Source organism: Dromiciops gliroides, chromosome 3, assembly GCF_019393635.1.
Source record: "Dromiciops gliroides isolate mDroGli1 chromosome 3, mDroGli1.pri, whole genome shotgun sequence".
NCBI lineage: Eukaryota > Metazoa > Chordata > Mammalia > Microbiotheria > Microbiotheriidae > Dromiciops > Dromiciops gliroides.
In genome coordinates, this window is record NC_057863.1 from 357,662,280 (window position 1) to 357,669,382 (window position 7,103).

Below are 7,103 nucleotides of genomic sequence, written 5' to 3' on the forward strand. Positions count from 1 at the left end.
ACTTATCACAAAAGATTAAAAAATGTATTCAAGGGATGGACATAAACATATTTTAATAGACTGAGAACTCACCAGACAAATCCCATTGAAAATCTACATATGCTATGATCAGTACCAGACTTGAAAAATGGAAAGGTCATCAAAGTTAGCTTAACATCTGATATGATAAAAGTGTAATTTCATGATGAAGAAGTAAAAAATGTGACAAAATTAGGTGATCTCAATACAAAATCATGGTAAATAATTGTAGAAAAAGAAGGACATATTAAAAGTTTTTAAATATAAAAGTTGCATGGTTTATTATATATTAGCTTAGACACTTAATACATGTTTATTGACTTGATATTTAAATTTTTAATTATTTTGCTTTGTCCCAATTTGTACAACATCATACAATCCAACCAAGTTGGCTTACTTGCTGTTTCTTCTACATATGTAAGGGAGATGGAAATACAGTTTCCCACTACCCTATTCCCCTAACTTGAGGTAATCACAAGAAGCTAAGATTAGATAACGGAGGTGATGAAGTATTCATGTATTAACAAAACATTAACATCTGTGATCCCTGATGGAATTAAGGGAGCACCCTTGTTGGATGACCAAAAATTGGACATAACTTTGCAGGGCTTTGTGTAGCTAATCCCTGAAGGGCTTCAAGACAAAAGTGGAATAGAACTCCAGCTGCAGGGGTTGTTAACCTGAGGTCCATGAATTTCATTTTTAATGTTTTGATAATTGTGTGTCTATTTAATCAGCCTCCTTTTTAATCGTATATGTTTCATTATAAGCTTTTAAAAACATTATTCTGAGAAGGGGTCCAGACTTCATCAGACTTTTAAAGGGGTCCATGGCCTACAAAAAAAAAAAAAGACTAAGAATCTCTGTTTTAGAGAAAGGAAAAGAATTTAATTTTCTTTCTCTTTTCTCCTCCCATCTTCATCTGCCATGTGGCTTTGAAAGGAGAATCAGACACACTTTCCAGTCATACACAGATACAGAGAAGCAGTCACTGAAAGAAGGAAGCAACTTTCAAGAAAGAATCCTCTGACAGCAGAGAAGAAAGTTATCTGGGTTATACCTAGAGAGCTAACCTTGGTGATCAAGAGACGAGCACTGGAGAGGAGCAGACCCTGGGAGTCCAGCTGAGCTACTTGTTCAACAGAAACAATGTACCCAGGGTAAAGTTCCATGAAAATGCCACATGGAGAAAATTAACATCAAGGTCTTGTGGTATCAAAAGTATGTCTAGCAGGGCAGCTAGGTGACTCAGTGGATAAAGTACTGGCCTTGGATTCAGGAGTACCTGAGTTCAAATTTGGCTTCAGACACTTGACACTAGCTGTGTGACCCTGGGCAAGTCACTTAACCCTCACTGCCCTGTGTTTTTTTTTTAAAGTGTATCTAGGGGCAGCTAGGTGGCGCAGTGGATAGAACACTGGCCCTGGGGTCAGGAGGACCTGAGTTCAAATCCAGCCTCAGATACTTAACACTTACCAACTATATGACCCTGGGCAAGTCACTTAACCCCAATTGCCTCACTTAAAAAAAAAAAGTGTATCTAGGCAACATGTGTTCCCTATGTGTGTTCCTCACTATCACTATACAAGTTTGTGTCTGCTCTTTCCAGGGATGCTATGTATGTTGTAGAGGGGAGGGGAATGTTTTATAGCTACTATTCTTCCTATGCTATGTTAATAACACCCTTATTGAATGAATGAATGAATGAAGAATTTAAGTGCTTACTCAATACAGAGAATTGTGCTAAGTGCTGGTGATATAAATAGAAAAGTCAGACAGTCCTTGCCCTCAAGGAGCTCACATTCTACTGGGGGGGACATATATATGGAAGGTATTTGATGGAATGCTTCTTTAATGTTACTGATAAAATCATATCAGGTTCTGAGGCTGAACCATTTAGCAGTACCTACAACATTTGTGACAAGAACATTCTTTCTGGTCTTCAACAGATGTGACTGTATCACCTACAGGAGCAACTGCCAAGATATATCTCCACAGGGGTTACGTCCCAGCCTGATGGCTGTAGGCACTGGGCTGGAAGGATTGTGATTACAAAAGCTTTTAGGATCAGGGTTCTAGGATGTTTCTATAGAAGCCTGAGGGGAGACGGTGATCTGACTTGCTTGGCACATACTATGTGGGGCAGCTAGGTGGCACAGTGGATAGAGTATTGGCCCTGGAGTCAAGAGGACCTGAGTTCAAATCTCACCTCAGACACTAGCTGTGTGACACTAGACAAGTCACTTAACCCCAATTGCCTTAAACATTCAGGGCCATCTCCAGTCATCCTGATGTGTATCTTGCCACTGGACCTGGATGGTTTTAGAGGAGAGAGTGAGGTTGGTGACTTTGCACAGCCCTCCCTCACTTAAATCCAAATCAGTGCAAGTCATGACATTGCCACCCCAATGGTCCTCTTCAAGTACAACCACATACTGTCTCCCATATCCTCCTCAAGATGCCCCACTGCTTCAGCTGGACTGGCACACCTGCCCTTTGAGTGGCAGTTGACTAGCAACTGGTGGGAAGGGTTGACTTCTCTATAGGAGCTTGTTCCCCAGATGATGGCTGTGAGGATTGGGCTGAAAGTAGGATCAGTAGTCTGGGGAGGCCTCCATTTCCCAGGGCTTCTGTGCTAATTTTCCTGTAGGCAGCAATTGGTCATCAGTTATTGCTGGTAGTAATGAGAAAGGTGGGTCTCTTGTCCACAATTTTTACTCTTGATAATGGTTAAAGTAGTTAGGCTAGAAGCAGGTCTGGTGGTTTGATGAACACTGCTATTCCCAAAGACCTTGGGTTCAGAGTGCTCACCCGTCTTCATCAAGGTCTAAGAGGAAATGGTGTTCAAAGTGATGGTAGTGGTCTGCCCCATCTAGCACATACCACATACCAATGTGTTTCACTGCTTCAGCTAAGCTGGCTTTCCTGGCCTGTGATCATTATATTAAGAATGATTGTGTTGGGGGCAGCTAGGTGGCACAGTGGATAAAGCACTGGCCTTGGATTCAGGAGGACCTGAGTTCAAATCTGGCCTCAGACACTTGACACTTAACTAGCTGTGTGACCCTGGGTAAGTCACTTAACCCTCATTGCTCTGCAAAAAAAGGGGGGGCAGCAAGGTGGTACAGTGAATAGAGCACAGCCTTGAAGTCAGGAGGACCTGAGTTCAAATCCGGCCTCAGACACTTAACAAGAGCTACTTACTAGCTGTGTGACCTGGGCAAGTCACTTAACCCCAATTGCCTCACCAAAAAAAAAAAAAAAAAAGAATGCTTGTGTCTACTGACTGACTATTCAGGGGAAGTATACTCATGGAGGGCTCATAGGCTATAGTCTTATAAAGGTAGTCCCAAAGGATACACCTTGACTTTAGCTGATCTCTAGGGACCCAATCTTCAAGTGGAAGGAGTAGTTAGAGATTAGCTCAAAAAGAGGATTACACATGACATTTTCACCTCCTACCTCCCATAGGCTATCCCCTATTCCTGGAATGTTTCCCTCCACACCTTCTATTCTTGAAATTCCTAATTCTTCGTAATTCTGAAATCTTGGTTCAGCTCATACATCACCATTCAGAAATGTTCTTTCCAGGTGACCCCAATTGTTAGTTCTCCCCTACCCTCTGCCTCCTGGAAATTATTTTGCATTTCTTTTGTAATGACTTAGCTATGTACATTTTGTCTCATTCTCTCCATCCTCCTGTATTGAGAAAAAGGTTGTTGTCTTGACATAACTGACTCCATTTTGTTTTAGGCCACCATTTTGTGGTGAAGTGTTTTGAAGTTTATCTTTCATGACTGATTTTTCAATATTAAGATAAGCACATGTGCAGTATAGGTTGGTAAATAACATATGTATATTCACAAACAACTGATAAACATATGGGTTCTCCAAAGAAGACAGACCACCAATGGGAAATTTTGGTAAACAACCTTGTCATTAGCTTATGTCATCAGGTACCAATCAAATTAATTGATAAACGAATTAGATCACTGACCACCAATCAAAATTTGGGTATAACTAGCTAATGCCCATAGCTAGAACAATAAGAAACCCACCAGAGGTCCTAGCCTTCAACATGCTCTTGAATCCTGACTTGGACAGACTTCCTCTGCCCCTTAATGAGTTCAATTGCCATGAATAATATATCGTAACAATTGGGACCAGTTTGATATTCAAGTTTTATTGATGAATAAATAATAGATCACTTGAAGGGACCTGTGCCCCTGAGATCTCCAAAGCAGAGCCACCCTTATGTGAGTTTTATTCTGTGTTTATATGTATATGTCTGACTTGTATATTGAGCCCTGTTCTCCCTTCTTCCCTTCTCCATCTTCTCCCACTCTTCTCTATAATTTATTAATCAACAAAACTTCAGTAAGTAGACCTTACAGAGGCAACAGTGGATGGGGGAGGAATGAGAGGGTCTTTTCTTCTTCTTACCACTAGTGCTGTTGTTATTGCTGCTAAAGGTGGGAAGGTTGTCAGGGCCAGTCCTGTTCTTATGGCTACTGCTGTGTCAGCTCCTGTCTCCTCCGGGCTAAAGCCTAGTGAGATTTACTATAATTTAGTAAAACCAGAAAAAAAATCTAATCAGATTGGGCTTTCAGTAATTAACTCAAGTGGTTAAAAAAAAAAAACAGTTCAGACCTTATGGAGATAACTTTATAAACAACAGACCCCAGGGGCAGCTAGATGGTGCAATGGTAAAGCACCAGCCTTGGATTCAGGAGTACCTGAGTTCAAATCCGGCTTCAAACACTTGACACTTACTAGCTGTGTGACCCTGGGCAAGTCACTTAAACCTCATTGCCCTGCAAAAAAACAAAAAAACAAAAACAACAGACCTATAGGATGATTATTAAAGTAGGCTACTCATAGTTTATCTGAGAGCTCATTGAATTTTTGTCTTCACATACCATGTCTCTTTCTATCAATCCCTAATTGTTACATCTAAAAAAGATGTAGCACTGGGCAAATCCAATGTTACACATGAAAATAAAACTATCAGAAATAGGATGGTAAGCCTAAGAACTCATTTGCTTAGTTGCTTAGAATAGGATAGGAAGTTGATAACAAATTCTCTTTAAAAATAATAAGATCTGGGAGCAGCTAGGTGGCTCAGTGGATAGAGCACCAGCCCTGGAGTCAGGAGGACCTGAGTTCAAATCTGGTCTCAGACACTTAACACTTACTGGCTGTGTGACCCTGGGCAAGTCACTTAACCCCAATTGCCTCACCAAAAAATTAATTAATTTAAATTTTTTTTAAATAAAATAAAATAAAAATAGTAATATTGGAGGCAGCTAGGTAGCACAGTGGATAAAGCACTGGCCTTGGATTCAGGAGGACCTGAGTTCAAATCCAGCCTCAGACACTTGACACTAGCTGTGTGACCCTGGGCAAGTCACTTAACCCTCATTGCCCTGCAAACAAAAAAATAAAAATAAAAATAGTAAGATCTTTCATACCTACATTCTATGATAAGAACTCAGAGATGTCTTAGAATTGCAATGATAAAAACTTCTGCAATTCACTTGCTCTGATTACAGACATTTACTATGAAAGGAAAAAGGAGAGATATGGTTACAACAAAATCAAGATCATCCCTTCAGGGGTACAAACTGATCTGATATAAGTACTGGAGGGGAAAACTCTATTGGCTCTGTCTGATTCCAGGTAAGGATCATAGCTAGCTTTATTTTATATATAATATTATTATACACAATATTATATATAAAATATTATTTATATAATATAATAGCATATATTATATTATATTATATTATATTATATTATATTATATTATATTATATTATATTATATTATATTATATTATATTATATTATATTATATTGCCTTTATTGTGGAATAGCCAATCATGTGGCAAAGTTCCATATTATTCACAGGATATTACAGCCAGGCTCAAAATTAACCAGGTGAGAAAAGTTCATGTTCAAAAGTGAAACAACAGGGAAATTGGGTCAAGAGGATCCTACCATTACCTCCACAAGGCCATCCTTTCAATTTTTCCAGGCACAGACAGACATCCACCTCCGGCAATTCTCAAACCACATTCCCTTTGGGCAACAGATGGCATTTCCCTTGAATGATAGATTATTTTTTAAATGACAATCCAATCAAACTTAAAATCAAAATTCAGAAAAATATGAAATAATAGTCCCAAAAGATTTTACTTCAAATAGCAAGTCTTACTAATCACAGCTTAGGGCTAAATGCAATAATTATTATTTTCTCTTGTGGCAATAACAGTTAATGATAAAAAGTTTACCAGGCCTTTACCAAAACATTTATTCAACATTCTTTTCTGCTTAAAGCAAAACATATTCAAATACTTTATAAGTTTTAATATTATGACAACAGCATCTAATAATTTAATTAATTTAATAGCAGCCAGATTAAAAGCGGACTTAATTTTCTAATGATAGAATTGCATCATTCTCTTAACAGCATTTTTATACAATTTTCCCAAAATTTATAATACGAGAAAAACTTAGAAATATAATAGCATATACAATCATATGGATTCAAAATATACAACAAAAATTGTCAGTCAAATGATATCAATTCAGCTGAATGCATCTCCAAATTATCTCACAAAGAAAATTACTTCATTCAGTTTATCATTTTTGGCATTCTACACTGATTGCATTCAAGACCAATATAGAGTAATTTTTATCTAAATGAATTTTTTTTAGGGCAATGAGGGTTAAGTGACTTGCCCAGGGTCATACAGCTAGTAAGTGTCAAGTGTCTGAGACCAGATTTGAACTCAGGTCCTCCTGAATCCAAGGCCAGTGCTTTATCCACTGCACCACCTAACTGCCCCCCATCCAAATGTACCTTTAACAATTTTTTTTTTAACTTTTGCATTTCACTGATACTTTCAAACTAACTTCAGTTCCATATTTTTGTCAGTGAAATCACCTTTCTTCTTGCACTAAAACAATAAATCTGTCACTCTCTAGGTAAATAAGGTCTAAGTACTCTTTTCATGTAACTTTCGCAAACTCTTATTCTTATTTCTCCTTTTAAAAAAAGAAATTCTATGGAGTGGTACCCCA

The 7,103-nt window shown here is 38.3% G+C and overlaps 1 long non-coding RNA gene across 1 annotated transcript; it reads right to left on the bottom strand.

Moving 5' to 3' along the window:
• Positions 1-4,784: 4,784 nt before the first annotated feature.
• Positions 4,785-6,122, bottom strand: LOC122748887. Its single transcript, XR_006355652.1, has 3 exons — positions 6,024-6,122; positions 5,494-5,577; positions 4,785-4,832 (listed from the first exon to the last, which is right to left on the bottom strand). It is a non-coding gene; the product is annotated as an uncharacterized LOC122748887 (long non-coding RNA).
• Between the last annotated feature and the right edge of the window lie 981 nt (positions 6,123-7,103).